Here is an 18,794-nt window from a genome sequence, read left to right as displayed (position 1 = left end):
GGGCTTCCTTTGTAGGTTACCATCATTTTTCCCCTGGCTGCCTTTAAAATTCTTTCTTTGTCATTGATTTTGACAGCTTTAATATAATATGTCTTGGAGAAGGTCTTTTTGTGTTGAGATAATTAGGTGTTCTGTTAACTTCATGGATTTGTATATCCAATTCTTTCCCCATGTTTGGGAAGTTCTTAGCTATTATTTCTTTAAATAACCTCTCTGCTCTCTTCTCCCTCTCTTCTGCTTCTGGGATGCCCATTACTCTAATGTTGCCCTTCCTAAAAGAGTCTAATGGCTCTCATAGAATTTCCTTATTTTTTTAATATCTTGATTCTCTCCCCTCTTCTACTTGTATCATTTCTTCAAACTTGCTAATTCTCTCTTCTGTATGGTCTGCTCTATTTCCAGTGCTTTCCTATGTATTCTTCATCTTATTTATTGAGCTCTTCAGCTCCAGAATTTATGTTTGTTTCTTTTTTAGCATTTCAATCTCTTTGGTAAAGTATTCCTTCGTTCATTAATTTTATTACTGAATTCATTTCAAATGCTTTTCTGAGATTTCTTGTAGCTCACTGAGTTTCTTGGTGGCAGCTATTTTGAATTCTTTATAAGTTAGATTGCAATATTCTGTGACTTTAATCTTGGTTTCTGGAGAATTGTCATTTTCTTTTTGTGGTACATTGTCACTGTGTTTATTTATGGTGCTTGATGAGTCGTTCCTCTTCTGGCTCATGTGAAGTAGTGGACACCTTTCTACATGATTCTAATGATTCAACAGATTAGAAATTAGAGGTCTTCTTTTGTCTTCCAATAGGGGCACTATAGGACATGTTTTTGTTTTATCTTACCTGAGCTGCCTCTGATTATATTTGGGAGGCACTTTCCATCCTCCACAGCCTCTGTCAGAGGTATTGCCTCATGTCCTTCTTATCAGTGCTTGTGCCTCTGGGATTGTTCATGCCTTGCTGCTGCCGGTTTTGCTGGTGTTGCCACCTGGGGTACGGGGATGGTGGGCTCTTCTTCTGTCTCCTGAGTTGCAGGACCCCTGCCACAGGGGAAGGGGATGGGGGGAGCCAGCATCTCATGGGTGCTTCTGCTGTGTCTGGAATTGTCAGTTCCTCAGAATCCGTGGCTGTGGGGCTTGGAGGGGAACAGGGGCCCAGGGTCTTGGACATCTCTGCAGCGGAAGGAGGGGGTATCAGGCCCCACGGCTGTTGTTGCACAGATACTTGAGGCCATGAATGCAGCTGCAGCAGAGTGGCTGGAGTCATGTGCATCACCAACCCTGCTGCTACCAGGTTCTCTGGGGCTTCAGGCTCAGCTGCCGTGCCTAGAGGACCAGGATTGCAGGTACCACCTCTGCTGTTTCACCAGTTTTGTCTCCTCTATGCGTTTCAGTCTGCCCACCTGTAGATGTACAGATGTGTAGGATTCTCCAGCATCCTGGTGTGTTGGGTCCTTGTTGAGTTACTGGATATAGATTGAAGGGAAAAGATAATGTGAGAGTCTCATTTTGACATGATGCTGACATCACTCTGTCTTCTTTTATTCAGTAAGTGCATTTCCAAAAGAGTGTGTACTAACATTTCAGACTATAATTATTTTTATTTTTGTCAAGGCCTATTTGCAATCAGTATTTGGTCACCCCATTGTTTAATGCATGTTTTGATATATCTTCTTGGTTGATTATGCATTTGTAATTATATGTCTCACTTAGTTCTTCAGACAAATCTCCCATTATTAAATATTAACATTGTACCCTCTATTTTCTTTTCTTTTAATTGGTGTATCTTTATCTCTGTTTAACTTCAATATTACTTTCCATTTTATGTGTTATTCTAAAAAGGGCATCTTACTGCATTGTGCTTTTTCTTTCCAAACCTGATCAAACTGCTTCCCTTGCAACAAGGGAATTCAGGACCTGGTGTTCCTCCCAGGCACCATGTGCAGCAAGAGAGAAGGGCTCCTTCTGTCTGATCCCCCTCCATGTGTTCAAAGTATCTGAGATTACCAGACAGAAGGTTCCTACTTGGCTGCTGTGAGAGGTGGTGAGTGAGGCCACAACTGTCTGCCCTAGAGAGTTTTATGGACCTGACCAGCACATGGTCTACAGGGCACTGTGACTCAGGAAGGAGTTCTAGTCTAAGGACAGACACTTAGAAGACATCAGAGTATATATGATGATTAACGCCATGGAAATAGAGATGACAACCTAGGTATACTATGAGGCATGTATAGGAAGAATTATTGGTCATCAACGTTTAAGGGCAGCTCAAAAAGGGGAGCCTAAGAAAGATGCCCAATGAGGTGATCATAGAGGTCACAGTAACACCAATGCAATATGGAATCATGGAAGCTTAAAGGAAGAGAGGACTTCTAGAAGATAATGACCAATGCTATCAAATGCTGCCTGGAGGTCATAACACAACTTAAAATTATCTAATGGATTAAGCTTCAGGGAGGCCATTATTCATCCTGGCTAGAGCAATTTCTGTACAAAAGGAAGAGAAAACAGATGGAAAGAAAAAAAAAACAAAACAGATGGAAGTGACTCAGGGTGTAGATAGGAGTGAACGATTGCACCCTACTTGATTTGCTGTGGCATGAAGTCAGCACTCCTTAGCAGAGTTTCCAGCTTCCCCACCACCACTACCACCACCACCACAAAATGTGACACCAGTAGGCACTGTGGGGCACTCTCTATTTACTTATCCTTCACATTTACATTTCCTCATTCTGACTCTCTGCTTGAAACAACCTTCTCCTTATCTCTTCCATTTCAGGTCCCAGCATACTTGGAGAGGCAAACCCATTTCACAGTGTTATTAGGATCACAGGAAATCAATCTGATTGTTAGTAAGATAAAAAGGGGTTATTTTCTTTTATGTTTTATGTTATACAATACTGCCCATGGGAGATAGGGGGAATGTGGTACTTAATTCACAACATAAATCTTATAATTTACCATTTTAAAAATCCTTAAGTAACTTTTTTTTGTTCTTTGCTAATACATATTTATTTAGTTTAGTTTAGTTTTTTTTTTTAAATGTCTCTTCTCACCAGAGGATGAGATCTCTGACCTCCAAGGAATTTTCTTTCATTCCTAGCAGTGGTTGCTCATGGATTGCTAAGGTCCTTAGAAACCTGTAGTGACAAGGGGTAAATGTGCTCATTAATCCCTGTCCCAGGGGTCCCTGTCCTGATGGGGTCTGCCTTTCTATCTCACTTTACTATAAAGCCTTAATTTTCATTTGTCTCAAGATCAGAGCTCCGTGAGCTGGAGTTCCACGCTGAACACTCAAGAGGCTCAAGTCTAATTACCTAAAAAAAAAAAATCACTTTGAGAAATGAAATGGGATTCTAAGAATTATTACATGAAAATTACTATTCATAAAAGTGCAGAAATTAATATAATGTACTTTTACCCAGAAGGAAAAAATTAAAAATTATTTTGTAATATTTGCTTCTACTTTTTAATTAAAGAAATAAAATATCACTAACAAAGTTAAAATTCTCTTTATATCCCTTCATTTTAGAGATGCAAATGTACTTTTACATATTTCTATGTATACATATCCATCTATATTACTGGTTTGTAATTCTGTTTTAGGTTTAAAATAGAGTCATATTCAGTGAAATATTATGCAACATACTTTATTCCCCCCAATATCATCTTTTAAAGACCTGTTCATGCTGATGAATATAGATCTAGGATATATTTGAAAATAGCATAACATTCCATCATATGAATGGACAAGATTCTAATTGTCCATTCCCTGTTTCAACTTGGAAGCCTTAGATGTTAATCCAGAAAGGCATGTTGTGGGACTTCCTTCACATCATAATAGGCAAATGGTCTGATACCATCTACCTAGCAGGCATTTCTCATTCATGGCAAGAATTCTAACCACAGAACACACTTGTTTGGTTATGCATTTGTCCAAAATACAGGCTTTAGGTACGAGGTCTGCCTCAGTTGATCTCCACCTGTGCATTTCTTTGCATGCTTTCTCCTTATCATCAAACCATCAGTGTTCATGGCTGGGATGAAGCTCTTGCTGTTGGTCTTTATGGTGCTGCTTCCTTTTGACCACCATTCAAATCCTCTAAGCTCTGCAGAAGGAGGAGTGATTTCTCTTATGCCTCTGTTTGTAGGAAGAATTTATTATTGCTGAAATTGAAACTCCAATTCTACATATAACACATTATCAAGTATCTCCCCAGAAACAGTAATCCAGAGGTTTTACTAGTTAATCTTTCTTCCGTTTACATTGTATGAGTTACAAATACAATAAACATTACAGAATAGAGTATGATCAATGTTGCCAGTAGCTCTTAGCAAAAGGAATTTATTGAAGAAATAAGACTGGGCAGGTTTGAACAGGTGGAGAGGTGAAAGGCCTTGTTCTCAGAGGGAAACAGTGGGTGCAGAGCAAGGAGGGAGGTGTGTGGGTGGCAGAAGCAGAAATAAGGACCTCCTTGGGAGAGGAGTAAAGATAAGGAAGATAGAACCAAACTTCGGACAACTATCTAATTGGATACATAGAACTCCCTACCAGGAGATGCTAGACCAAAACACTGGTGTGTTGATGAGAGCAAAAGGAATCCAACAACAACACAGAGAAAAGAACAAGTTAGTAACAAATCCGGCTATGGATTCCAAGTTCATTAACCTAACCACTTCCATGTAAACCTGCAGTCAGATCTTCAAGATAAAAATCTTAATCAATAATGGAGTAGAAAATAATTTAAAACAATCGTTTTTGTCAAGGGTGATAGTTTTAAGAAACAGAGGTCACAAGGACCAGTCTCCAAGGCACTGGACAGAGGGGTCCCATGTGGCAATGCAGCTCGCCCATTGCTACAGCACCACCATCCACCACTGCTGCTCGGAACCCTCCTGCTGCTGCCTGACATATATTTCTCTGCTGCTCCTGGTCACCTGCTCTGGGACTCACTGAACTCCAGCCCCTGGACAAGCGAGAAGGGGCTTTAGAAGGTGAGTCAGAGATTATGGGGTTGGAGCCAGAGGCTGGCTTGGCCTTCCACCAAAACTTACAAAGTGAGGGATTCTCAAAACCTGTTGCAAAGATTGGGCCACTAAAAAATTGACAGTGAGTCTTCTCACCTACAAATAAATTGGATATTTTCCTAAGGGAACAATTAAAATAATTTAAGTGACTTTTTTCTGATGTGATTTAAGCAGCAATGCTGATGTGGTCCGACACATATGCCTAGACAAGATGAACCCAAGAGTTGCTGGCAGGACCAGGTCTCTAGGTGGCCTTGGTTTGCCATGGAGGCTGCAAACACCCGAGTGCTGCCCATCTCCTCACTTCCACACCCCAGCAGCCTTCCCTGTCTCCTGCCCCCATCTCTAGGCTCAGCCCTCCTTTAGTCCAACCCCACTGAAAGAGCCCCAAGACAGAAGGTGGCACTGCAGCCATCTGGCTGTCCATAGCTCGGTGCTCAGATGCTGTTTCTCTTCAGTTCTCCAATAGGATGGGACTGTGATCTCACCATACTGCCCAGAACTCTCCAAACCGGGTCTTTATTCTCCAAGATGCCAAATAGTTGCCAACTGGCCAAATCCAGCCCTTAGATAGAGCTTACTTTGTCAGCACTGCTTATATGTTAATATTTTAAGTCACTTAACTACCATCATTTAGAAATTGGCTGAATCATCATTTAACCAATAACAGATTTTTTGCTTTTCTAAAAAAACCTGAAAGACCCTCACCACCAACCTGGAGCCCATTTTCCAGAATCCTTAAGCAGGGGCTTGGCTTCCAGTTCTCCACCAGGCTCACATCCCCCCAGGCTCATTTTGCCAGTGGGTGCTCCTCCCTGCCCTTGAGCGATTTGAGCCCCTCCTTCCCCCACCCCTGGGCCCTTGCTGCTGGGCAACATGCCAGATGGAAAGCCCACTGCCAAGGTAGGGAGCTTCCTTGGGTCTTGCACATTGCTGCGTTTATTCTCACAGTGTGAACTCTTTTCCCCCAGGTTGCCTTCTAGAGAAGGGTTAAAGCTAGTTGGTTAAGGGAGTGGGTTGTATATTCAGTGACCCAGACTCTTCAGGTGTCACTGTACCCACCTTGCCACATATCCCCAACATTTGTATGGCCCAAGGCAAGAGTGAAAATAAAGGTTCATGTGTTAAAGGTCTAAAACGTTCAAAAGTTATAATCCAGGCCAATCTAATCCAATCTCCTATCTTGATAAACATACCTTCATAAGCACCCGGAAGGCCAGGTTCAAATTGAGAATCCTCCAATTCCTCGGGGTTTCTCTCCAAAATGAGACAGCCCCAGCCTGGCGTGCAGCCCTCCCTCCTTCTGTTGCTGGGGTTTAGGCAGTGCTGCCTGAGAAAGAAAATAGCCCTTGACATTCAGGAACTTAGTAGCAGCCATCAGCGTGGTTAGGAGCTGGCCTGGCGATCGTCCGTGGGCCGAGGTGTTCTCCTGTTGGACACAAACAAACTGACAAGCACCAACAGCAGACAAGGTCACTGTGAGACCACAACAAGGTGAGATAAAACAAGGTACTTCACAATTTGTCTAAACACAGATAGAGTCACTGTACAACCCACAAAACATCAAACATTCTCTCTCCTGGCTAATGTATGTGCTTCTTTGCCAATTACCACCCCTTTATCCTCACTCTAGTCGGTTCTCTCTACAGATCAGATTTATTGAGATATCCAATCACAGAGTTGTCCCTCTTTCTGACAGCACCCATTCTAGAGTGAACCCTGCTTCTTTAGCTCTAAACCCAACCAAAGCCCAAATCCTGTAACAGTTTCTATCTAACCCCCTTTTACTGAGAGGCCCTACAGTGTAGGTAGGCCCTACACTGTTCCTACCACTGGAAACAGTGGTGAGCTTCACTCTCTCTCCAATAAGTAACAAGCCCAGCTCGTTCATACAGGTGTGTTTCTGGCGGTCTTTGCTGGAGCACATTGACACTGTAACCCCAAAGTGTGGAGAAATCTGAATTGGGGAATTCTGTGAAAGCACTGAGCTAGTGCCAGACTGTGTAAGTGGTTTCCGTTATTCTGTTTTTCTATAATGCACCTCAGGTCCTTTTCACAAATCCTGAGGCCTGACTGCATCTGTGCTGAGCAGAGCTTTGCTGAAGCCCTGCTAGAACTTTGATGGCTCTCGAAAGGGCAGAGCCAGCCCAACCATTTCTGGAACGTTGCCTTGTCAGCCGATCTTGCTTTCCTAATTGAGACCCAGCCCTGCTTCTGCTTCAGTGAAGCTGCTGTGAAGGCAATTGTCTGGTGCACCCCGGCAAATGACTATGGTCTAATTTTAAATGATGTAGTGACTCTTGGGCCAATTATGTTCAGAAATTTTACACTGTGAATGTGTCATATCAAAGTGATTTTAAAATGTCTTATGCTTTCTTGAATTTGACTTGGAACTTCACAACTTCAGATATAAGTTGTATCTATTTTAGCCCAAGCTACAAGGCAGCTGAGAGGCAGCGATCCACACCCTTGACCTGTGCCCAGTGAATGCAGTTGGAAAGCTGGGTCCTCACAGCCCTCAATAATATTCCTTGTTAAAAGGAATTAGGAGAATTTAATTCTATTAATTCTAGTTATTCATACCCTTGGCTTGTTTCCCTTGCCAAATAAATAGCTTGAACTGCTTTACCAAGACATATTTTAAGGAAGTAGGAGTAAATAATCAAACACACACACACACACACACACACACACACACACACACACACACACACACACCCCAGAATGGAAATCAAAGCAGCAAGGGCTCTAGGGAGAGTCCCTGCTCTGGGACTAGGTCTCCCAGCCCTTCCCAGCTCCACTAACCAATTCAACCTCACACCAACCTCCACTCACAACGCCCCCGACTCCCACACTCACAGACCACCTCCCTCTGCTGGAACCGGCAGCACTCCTCTCCTGCCTTTCTCTGTCAGTCACCTCGAGAAGCTCTGGAGCCCCCCAGGTCATCCCACATCACATTCTGTACTCCTCCCAGCGAATCTGTTCCCTTTTCTCATCCCTCATGAAACCCCAAACCTGGGACTTCCCTGGAGGTCCAGTGGTTAAGACTCTCCCTTCCAATGCAGAGGGTGTGGGTTCGATTCCTGGTCAGGGAGCTAAGATCCCACATGTCTCCGGGCCAAAAACCCAAAACATAAAACAGAAGCAATATTGTAACAAGTTCAATAAAGACTTTAAAAATGGTCTACATCAAAAAAAAAAAAAAAGAAACCCTAAACCTTCCCACTATGTTCTCTGGAATCCATCAGCAAAAACTCATGCTCTTCCCCCATCACCTTCTTGCTGCAATAACTCTCCCAGGACACTCCCAAGAGAAACTTTTTTGGCCAGAGCCCTGGCACCCTGAGCCTGGTTGTTGGATGATGTTCCCCCTGCTTCTCTCCATTGTTTTGAGACCATGTTCCCTCCCACTTCCCTAAAGCTCCCAGCTTTGGATCTCACATCATCAGACTAAATCACCTGCTGACCCTCATTGCTGTGGCCTCCAGCTCTGGCCACTGCCCCACATTTCTGAACTTGAGCTCTGAATTCACAGTTGCTCACATCTTAATTTTGGCAATTTCGATGCATGCACAAGCTCTTCCAACCCCTGGCCTTTTGGGTGCTGGGAATCCTCTCCTTCAATGACCTGTCCCCAAACCACAGCCAGACCTGGTCTCCCCACTTCAAGTGGAGTTCCCAAGTCAGCAGTGTCAATACCACCTGGGAGCTTGTTAAAAATGCAAAATCTGGGACCTCCCTGGTGGTCCAGTGGTAAGATTCTGCGCTTCCAATGCAGGGGGCGCAGATTCGATGCCTTGTCGGGGAGCTAAGATCCCACAAGCTGCGTGGTGTGGCCAAAAATAAATAAATAAAAACTTTCTTTAAAAATGCAAAATCTCGGACTTCACCCCAGACCTACGGACTCAGACCTGCACTTTCATACAATTCCCAGGTGATTTACATGCACTTGAAAAGGCTGTGAAGGGCTGGCCCAGATCCATAGCTGGAACTCCTCCAGGATCCCAGCTTCCTGTCTCCCATTCTCTGACCAACACTTTTTGTTTTTCCAAGTCATTCTCTCTAATCCTCCAATTTCCACAAGCCTTTTGACCCAATGGGACCTCAACTCCATTGATTGGACCAACTATTCACTGCCCCTCACACGTGCTGTCCTCTCCCCTTGAGCTCTCTGGAGGAAGCCCCTGCCAAACACAGCCACCCCATTGAATGCATTCCTTCAAAGCCCTTGCTTTCTTCTTGCTACTCTGCATTTGCTGGGTGACACCACAGCCCTCATACTCATTAAATCCAACAATACACCTTTATTTCATCTGAATCCAGGAAACTGAACATGGCTGGAGAAAACCCACACAATTCCTGCAACAGGTCTCATGTCAGCCATGATCACCTTGAGCGGCTCAACACTGCCTGGCAATCACACTGTGATTCTCTGGTCCATTCAGTCTCCCAGTGTCCTACACAAATATCCCACATCTTCTCCTCCTTTCTCAGCCTTCAGTACCTCCTTCCCCATCAATAACCTTGCTACTTACTTTATTAAGAAAATTGAAGCCATCAAAGAACAGACCCTCACTTCACACACCAGCATCACGTCCATATGCTGCTCCTCTGCTGGATCTCAGAGTAAGGTGAGGCCAGAGGCATTCAGTACAGAATTGCACGGCATAAAACCCTGCACAGATCTATTGGTGGACAGCAAATTTGACTCTAGGCCTCCCAACAATCAATACAAATTATACATGATGACAGATTGAAATTATAATGGAGTAATCAGAGTTCAAGCATACAAAATGGAGGTGGGTGGCCATTGGGGATCTGGCCTCCGTCACATCCTCACACCACTGAGAACTTGAACTTTCTGTGAACTCAACTGAACCCAGGACATTAGCTTTTTGTAAAACAGCATTTGCTAGCTGCAACCTTGTATCTCAAGGTTATTCCCCCTTGTAACTATGCAACTACTTTGGATTCCAATCAATTCTTGTTTAATGAGCACCCTTACTTCTTTCCAGCTCCGATTATAATTCTTGGCCAAAAATTCATGTAACTAATTGTGGCCTTGCAGTTTTTGCCTTCATAAGCCTCCCCCATTTTGTAATCAGTGGAACAACAATTCAAGTGTCTCTTGAATCTGTGCCTCCCAGACCTAATAAACCCAAATAAGCACTCTTTATTTCAATCAGGTCTCTGTTACTAAAATTTTGGTTAACATACAAATGAATTATTCTGCCCATAAGTTACTTTCACAATCATTTCCCAGTCTTCAAAGAATAAGTTATGTATATATTTTTTTCACCTACCAACAGGTCTTTCTATCTTGTATACCACGCACATACTTTCCTATGTAGGCAGAACTTGAAGACATATTTTTCTTGAATAGGGGGAGCCCTCTAGTATATTTCAAACCTTCATTTTTCACAAAGGAATAATGGTGACATTGATAATAGAGGAAACACCTCTAGCCAAAATCTAGTGTTAATATGTGGAACATACAGAAAATATTTCGGCAGGCTTTTATAACTAAGGTAGAAATTGGTTCCTAAAATTCACATATCAATATTCTGTGAATCCTTAGGAGAATTTAGGTTGTCACACTGTTATTTTACATAGTTCCAAGAACATAAAGGGCAGGTCTGTTTATGCAGAGTTTACATAGACATGTAGTTCAGATTAAAGAATGAAATGTGGCTGCTGGATAGGAACTAATCAGAGAGAGAGAGGCGGAAGATGGAGAAGGAGGGCATCCAGGGCTTTCCTGACCACAAATCTCACCTTCACTCCAACTCTCTTTATACTTTTCTTGAAAAAAAAATAATAGAAATAAGGAGTTGGTGGGGTTTCCAAAAACAAAAATCGTAAACTTCAACCATCTGGGGAAGGCAAAAATCCCATCCAGTGCAACTCTCAGTTTGAAAGTAAAGTTGTACCACACGCAATCAGGATATTACTTAAGAGTGTTCTTAAAGAACACATGGTGTGTGGCTGACAGGGTCTTGGTGCTCAGGCCAGGTGTCAGGCCTGTGCCTCTGAGGTGGGAGAGCCGAGTTCAGGACAGAGGTCCACCAGAGACCTCCTGGCTCCACATAATATCAAATGGCAAAAGCTCTCCCAGAGATCTCCATCTCAATGCTAAGACCCAGCTCCACTCAACGACCAGCAAGCTACAGTGCTGGACACCTTATGCCAAACAACTAGCAAAACAGGAACACAACCCCATCCATTAGCAGAGAGGCTGCCTAAAATCATAATAAGGTCACAGACATCCCAAAACACACCACCGGACGTGGTCCTGCCCACCAGAAAGACAAGGTCCAGCCTCATCCACCAGAACACAGGCACCAGGCCTCTCCACCAGGAAGCCTACACAGCCCACTGAACAAACCTTATCCATGGGGGGCAGACACCAAAAATAATGAGAACCACGAACCTGCAGCCTGCGAAAAGGAGACCCCCAAACACAGTAAGTGAAGCAAAATGAGAACAGAGAGAAAAACACAGCAGATGAAGGAGCAAGGTAAAAACGCACCAGAGAAAACAAATGAAGAGGAAATAAGCAGTCTACTTGAAAAAGAATTCAGAGTAATGATAGTACAGATGATCCAAAATCTTGGAAATAGAATGGAGAATATACAAGAAACGTTTAATAAGGACCTAGAAGAACTGAAGAGCAAACAAACAATGATCAACAACACAATAAATGAAATTAAAAATTCTCTAGAAGTAAGCAATAACAGAATAACAGAGGCAGAAGAACAGATAAGTGACCTGGAAGATAAAATAGTGGAAATAACTAGTACAGAGCTGAACAAAGAAAAAAGAATGAAAAGAATTGAAGACAGTCTCAGAGACCTCTGGGACAACATTAAACGTACCAACATTCGAATTATAGGGGTACCAGAAGAAGAAGAGAAAAAGAAAGGGACTGAGAAAATATTTGAAGAGATTATAGTTGAAAACTTCCCTAATATGGGAAAGGAAATAGTCAATCAAGTCCAGGAAGCACAGAGTCCCATACAGGATAAATCCAAGGAGAAACACACCAAGGCACATATTAATCAGGCTATCAAAAATTAAATACAAAGAAAAAACATTAAAGGCAGCAAAGGAAAAACAACAAAGAACATACAAGGGGATCCGTGTAAGGTTAATGGCTGATCTTTCATTAGAAACTCTGCAAGCCAGAAGGGAGTGGCAGGACATATTTAAAGTGATGAAAGGAAAAAACCTACAACCAAGATTACTCTACCCAGCAGGATCTCATTCAGATTCCACAGAGAAATTAAAATCTTCACAGACAAGCAAAAGCTAAGAGAATTCAGCACCACCAAACCAGCTTTACAACAAATGCTAAAGGAACTTCTCTAGGCAAGAAACACAAGAGAAGGAAAAGATGTACAATAACAAACCCAAAGCCATTAAGAAAATAGTAACAGAAACATACATATCAATAATTACCTTAAATGTAAATGGGTTAAATGCTCCAACCAAAAGACACAGACTGGTTGAACGGATACAAAAACAAGAGCCGTATATACACTGTCTACAAGAAACCCACTTTAGACCTAGGGGTACATACAGACTGAAAGTGAGGGGATGGAAAAAGATATTCCACGTAAATGGAAATCAAAAGAAAGATGGAGTAGCAATTCTCATATCAGACAAAATAGACTTTAAAATAAAGAGTATTATGAGAGACAAAGAAGGACACTACATAATGATGAAGGGATCAATCCAAGCAGAAGATATAACAATTGTAAATATTTATGCACCCAACATAGGAGCACCTCAATACATAAGGCAAATGCTAACAGCCATAAAAGGGGAAATTGACAGTAACACAATCATAGTAGAGGACTTTCACACCCCACTTTCACCAATAGACAGATCGTCCAAAATGAAAATAAATAAGGAAACACAAGCTTTAAAGGACACATTAAACAAGATGGAATTAATTGATATTTATAGGATATTCCATCCAAAAATAACAGAATACACTTTCTTCTCAACTTCTCATGGAACATTCTCCAGGATACATCATATCTTGGGTCACAAATCAAGCCTTAGTAAATTTAAGAAAATTGAAATCATATCAAGTGCCTTTTCCGACCACAATGCTATGAGACTAGATATCAATTACAAGAAAAAATCTGTAAAAAATACAAACACATGGAGGCTAAACAATACACTACTAAATAACCAAGAGATCACTGAAGAAATCAAAGAGGAAATTAAAAAATACCTAGAAACAAACGACAATGAATACACGATGACCCAAAACCCATGGGATGCAGCAAAAGCAGTTATAAGAGGGACGTTTATAGCAATACAATCCTACCTCAAGAAACAGGAAACATCTCAAATAAACAACCTAACCTTACACCTGAAGCAATTAGAGAAGAAGAATTAAAAAATCCCAAAGATAGCAGAAGGAAAGAAATCATAAAGATCAGATCAGAAATAAATGAAAAAGAAATGAAAGAAACAATAGCAAAGATCAGTAAAAAAGAAGCTGGTTCTTTGAAAAGATAAACAAAATTGACAAACAATTAGCCAGACTCATCAAGAAAAAAAGGGAGAAGACTAAAATTAACAGGATTAGAAATGAAGAAAGAGAAGTAACAACTGACACTGCAGAAATACAAAGGAACATGAGAGATTAATATAAGCAACTATATGCCAATAAAATGGACACCCTGGAAGAAATGGACAAATTCTTAGAAAAGCACAGCCTTCAAAGACTGAACCAGGAAGAAATAGAAAATATATATAGACAAATCACAAGCACTGAAATTGAGACTGTGTTTTAAAATCTTCCAACAAACAAACACCCAGAAGCAGATGGCTTCACAGGCGAATTCTATCAAACATTTAGAGAAGAGCTAACACCTATCCTTCTCAAACTCTTCCAAAATATAGCAGAGGGAGGAACACTCCCAAACTCATTCTATGAGGCCACCATCACCCTGATACCAAAACCAGACAAAGATGTCACAAAGAAAATAAACTACAGGCCAATATCACTGATGAACATACATGCAAAAATCCTCAACAAAAAACCAGCAAACAGATTCCAACAGCACATTAAAAGGATCATACACCATGATCAAGTGGGGTTTATCCCAGGAATGCAAGGACTCTTCAATATACGCAAATCAATCAATGTGATACACCATGTTAACAAACTGAAGGAGAAAAACCATATGATCATCTCAATAGATGCAGAAAAAGCTTTCAACAAAATTCAACTCCCATTTATGATAAAAATCCTCCAGAAAGTAGGCATAGAGGGAACTTACCTCAACATAATAAAGGCCACATATGAAAAACCCACAGCCAACATCGTTCTCAATGGTGAAAAACTGAAACCATTTCCTCTAAGATCAGGAACAAGACAAAGTTGTCCACTCTCACCACTATTATTCAACACAGTTTTGGAAGTTTCAGCCACAGCAATCAGAGAAAAAAAGAAATAAAAGGAATCCAAATTGGAAAAGAAGAAGTAAAGCTGTCACTCTTTGCAGATGACATGATACTATACATAGAGAATCCTAAAGATGCTACCAGAAAACTACTAGAGCTAATCAACGAATTTGGTAAAGTAGCAGGATACAAAATTAATGCACAGAAATATCTTGCATTCCTATACACTAATGATGAAAAATCTGATAGAGAAATTAAGGAAACACTCCCATTTACCACTGCAACAAAAAGAATAAAATACCTAGGAATAAACCTACCTAAGGAGACAAAAGACCTGTATGCACAAAACTGTAAGACACTGATGAAGGAAATTAAAGAAGATACAAACAGATGGAGAGATATACCATGTCCTTGGATTGGAAGAAGCAACATTGTGAAAAGGACTATACTACCCAAAGCAATCTACAGATTCAATGCAATCCCTATCAAACTACCACTGGCATTTTTCACAGAACTAGAACAAAACATTTCACAATTTGTATGGAAACACAAAAGACCCTGAATAGCCTAAGCAATCTTGAGAAAGAAAAACGGAGCTGGAGGAATCAGGCGCCCAGATTTCAGACTATACTACAAAGCTACAGTAATCAAGACAGTATGGTACTGACACAAAAGCAGAAATATAGATCAATGGAACAGGATAGAAAGCCCCGACATAAACCCACGCACACTTGGTTACCTTATTTTTGATAAAGGAGGCAAGCATATACAGTGGAGAAAGACAGCCTCTTCAATAAGTGGTGCTGGGAAAACTGGACAGCTACATGTAAAAGAATGAAATTAGAACACTCCCTAACACCATACACAAAAATAAACTCAAAATGGATTAAAAACCTAAATGTAAGGCCAGACACTATAAAACTCTTAGAGGAAAACATAGGCAGAACACTCTATGACATAAATCACAGCAAGATCCTTTTTGACCCACCTCCTAGAGAAATGGAAATAAAAACAAAAACAAACAAATGGGACCTAATGAAACTTAAAAGCTTTTGCACAGCAAAGGAAACCATAAACAAGACGAAAAGACAACCCTCAGAATGGGAGAAAATATTTGCAAATGAAGCAACTGACAAAGGATTAATCCCCCAAATTTACAAGCAGCTCATGCAGCTCAATATCAAAAAAAGCAAACTACCCAATCCAAAAATGGGCAGAAGACCTAAATAGACATTTCTCCAAAGAAGGTATACAGATTGCCAACAAACACATGAAAGGATGCTCAACATCACTAATCATTAGAGAAATGCAAATCAAAACTACAATGAGGTATCACCTCACACCAATTAGAATGGGCATCATCAGAAAATCTACAAACAACAAATGCTGGAGAGGGTGTGGAGAAAAGGGAACCCTCTTGCACTGTTGGTGGGAATGTAAATTGATAAAGCCACTATGGAGATCAGTATGGAGGTTCCTTAAAAACCTGAAAATAGAGCTACCATACGACCTAGCAATCCCACTACTGGGCATATACCCTGAGAAAACCATAATTCAAAAAGAGTCATGTACCACAATGTTCATTGCAGCTCTATTTACAATAGCAAGGACATGGAATCAACCTAAGTGTCCATCAACAGATGAATGGATAAAGAAGATGTGTAAAGCAATTATACTCCAATAAAGTTGCTAAAAAAAAAATGAAATGGAGTTGAGGAGTAGATTTAAGAATTTTTAAATCAATTGTTCAAATATTAGCTATGGTTTATTGTCCCCTGGTAATATTTTTTCGTGTCCTAAGAGATGATGAGAGATGATGATTGGCCACACTGTTTGGCTTCACCTTGAAGGGGATAGATTATTTATTCCCCTCTGACATATGAGAGAGAAAAAGAGATATCTTTCTCTTACCTGTTAATTTTCTCCGTGCTCTACACATAAGCAACATGTCTTCCTGTCTGGTTCCCAGAGGGTCTTTCTCCAAACATAATAGTGTTTAGGTGTCTTTCCTTTTTTTTTTTTTAATATTATGACTGAAAGTCACAATTTAAGCAATGTAAATTATTAAATATATATATATATATGTAATATATATATAAATCTTTCAGATCAAGAAGTGTTCAGATAATGAGAATTTAAAAGGTCTTATCATAATTATTTCAATAACAAAACTATTTACTTTTTCTTTTATAGGTGGCAGTGGCTCTTTCAAGAGTAGTTTCTTATCTTGCCATGTTTCATTACTTTTTTCCTTATTTTAAAAAGGTATTTTTCTCTTTATTTAGAGATTGCTATGCCCAGGAGATCCTCACACTTGCCTCCGCAGTCTATGAGCCCTATTTGGAACGTCCTCTAGAAAATATTTATGTAGCGTCCTTCACAAAGAGCAACAGGATCGATTAAAAAAGCCGTGTCTCTTCAGTGGCGTTTTGAAATCAAGTATATAGACAAATCCTGTATCACATTCCATCCCCAGTTCTTGTTCTGATTTAATCACATTTACTGGAAACAACAATATTGATTTCTATGGGCAGCTTGTAATAACTTCAGGTACACAACATCACAGGGAATTGCAAGCCTAAGCAACATTGTGTAACTAATGAATGCATAACCATAAAACACTGTATGGATAGGTTTAGAGTTATGACAAAATTCTAAAAAGATTAAATTGCTTAGAACTACACATCAAATACTCACAGACCTAGTGCACAGACACACATTGGTTCTAAAAATATATAAGCAATGCTTTCCCTAAAGCACAGTGATAAAATTGAATATTTTGGAAACCTATCAAGGACGTTCCAAAAATTAATCAAAGGAGGCATATTTTTAAAAACTCTTTATCAACTATACCCCAGTAAAAAAATAAATAAAATTAAAATAAAAAACAAAAAAATCTTTAAAAATCATTTACAAGATCTATTCGTTAATTCTGAGTGTATATACCTTTATTTTTAATCCACTGGATTATAGAATCTTTGATTGATTGATTGATTGATTTTTCCGAGCAGTATCTGCATCTGCAAAGGATATTGAATTAGGGACAAATTACATACTTGAACAAGGCTACTGGGACAAAGTTTATATCAGTGACTACCAAACAGGGGTGATTTTGCCCCACAGGGAACATTTGGCAATGTCTGGAAACATTTCTGGTTGCCGCAATTGTGGGTCAGAAGCAGGAAGTTGTTACTGGAATCTAGCACATAGAGGCCAGGCATGCTGATAAAAATCCTACAATGCACAGAACAGCCCTCACAACAAAGCATTATTTGACTAAAATGCCCATAGTGCTGAGGTTGAGAAACACTGATACAAGTATTCCATTCCTTGGTATGGCTGAACAGTATTCCACTGCATAGATGTAACATATTTTGTTGATCATTCAACTGTTCAAGGCCATCAGGTTGTTTTCAGTGTTTGGATAAATGATGCTGCTATGAACATTTGTGTGTAAGTTTTTGCACGGATGTATGATTTCATTTATTTTGCACAAGTAGCTGGAAGTGGAATAGCTAGACAAACATCTGAATTTTTAAGAAAGTACCAAACATTTTTCCCTCCACACCCTTGTCAGTCATCCTCATTTTCCATTACAATAGGTGTGTAGTTACTGGGATATAGCAATGTGGTTTTAATTTGTGTTAGAAACCTAATGTTGCTGTAGGCACCCCAAAGATGTTCACATCCTAATCCTCGGAACCTGTGAATATGTTATCTTACATGGCATAGGGGAATTAAGATTACAGATTAGCTGACCTTAAAATAGGAACATTATCCTGGATTGCCTAGGTGGGCCCAATGTTATCAAAAGTATCCTTAAAGGTAGAAGAGGGAGGCAGAAGACTAGGTCAGAGTGCAGCTGACACTTGAACAACTTGGGGCTTTGGGGCACTGACCCTCCATGCAATTGAAAATCCATGCATAATTTATAGTTGGCCCTCCAGATAGACAGGTTCCTCTGTACCTGTGGTTCCACATCCTAGGATTCAACCAAATCTGGATGGTGTAGTATTGTAGTATTTACTATTGAAAAAAATCCACATGTAGATGGACCTGTGAACTTCAAACCTTCATTGTTCAAGGGTCAACTGTAATTTGATGTGAGAAGGGCTCATCATGGCGTTGCTGGCTTTGTCCACAGAAAGGACCAGAAATCAAGTTATGTGGACACACTGTAGAAGCTAGAAAAGGCAAGAGAGAAGATTCTTCCCTCAAGCCACCAGAGAGAAATACAGCTCTGCTAACATCTTGATTTTAGCCCAATGAGGTCCATGAAAATGGACCTGAGAATCTATGGAACTATAATATAATGTTTGTGTTGTTTCAGGCCACTAAATTT

The 18,794-nt window shown here is 40.4% G+C and overlaps 1 long non-coding RNA gene across 1 annotated transcript; it reads right to left on the bottom strand.

The window, feature by feature from the left end:
* Nucleotides 1-3,775: 3,775 nt before the first annotated feature.
* On the bottom strand, nt 3,776-17,445 carry LOC133097484 (uncharacterized). The gene is made up of 3 exons (XR_009702020.1): nt 17,399-17,445; nt 6,223-6,356; nt 3,776-4,139 (listed from the first exon to the last, which is right to left on the bottom strand). It is a non-coding gene; the product is annotated as an uncharacterized LOC133097484 (long non-coding RNA).
* Nucleotides 17,446-18,794: the final 1,349 nt, after the last annotated feature.

This window comes from Eubalaena glacialis, chromosome 9 (assembly GCF_028564815.1).
Source record: "Eubalaena glacialis isolate mEubGla1 chromosome 9, mEubGla1.1.hap2.+ XY, whole genome shotgun sequence".
Classification (NCBI taxonomy): Eukaryota; Metazoa; Chordata; class Mammalia; order Artiodactyla; family Balaenidae; genus Eubalaena; species Eubalaena glacialis.
The sequence above is the reverse complement of the archived record's forward strand: the minus strand, read 5'-3'. Positions and strand labels throughout refer to the sequence as shown.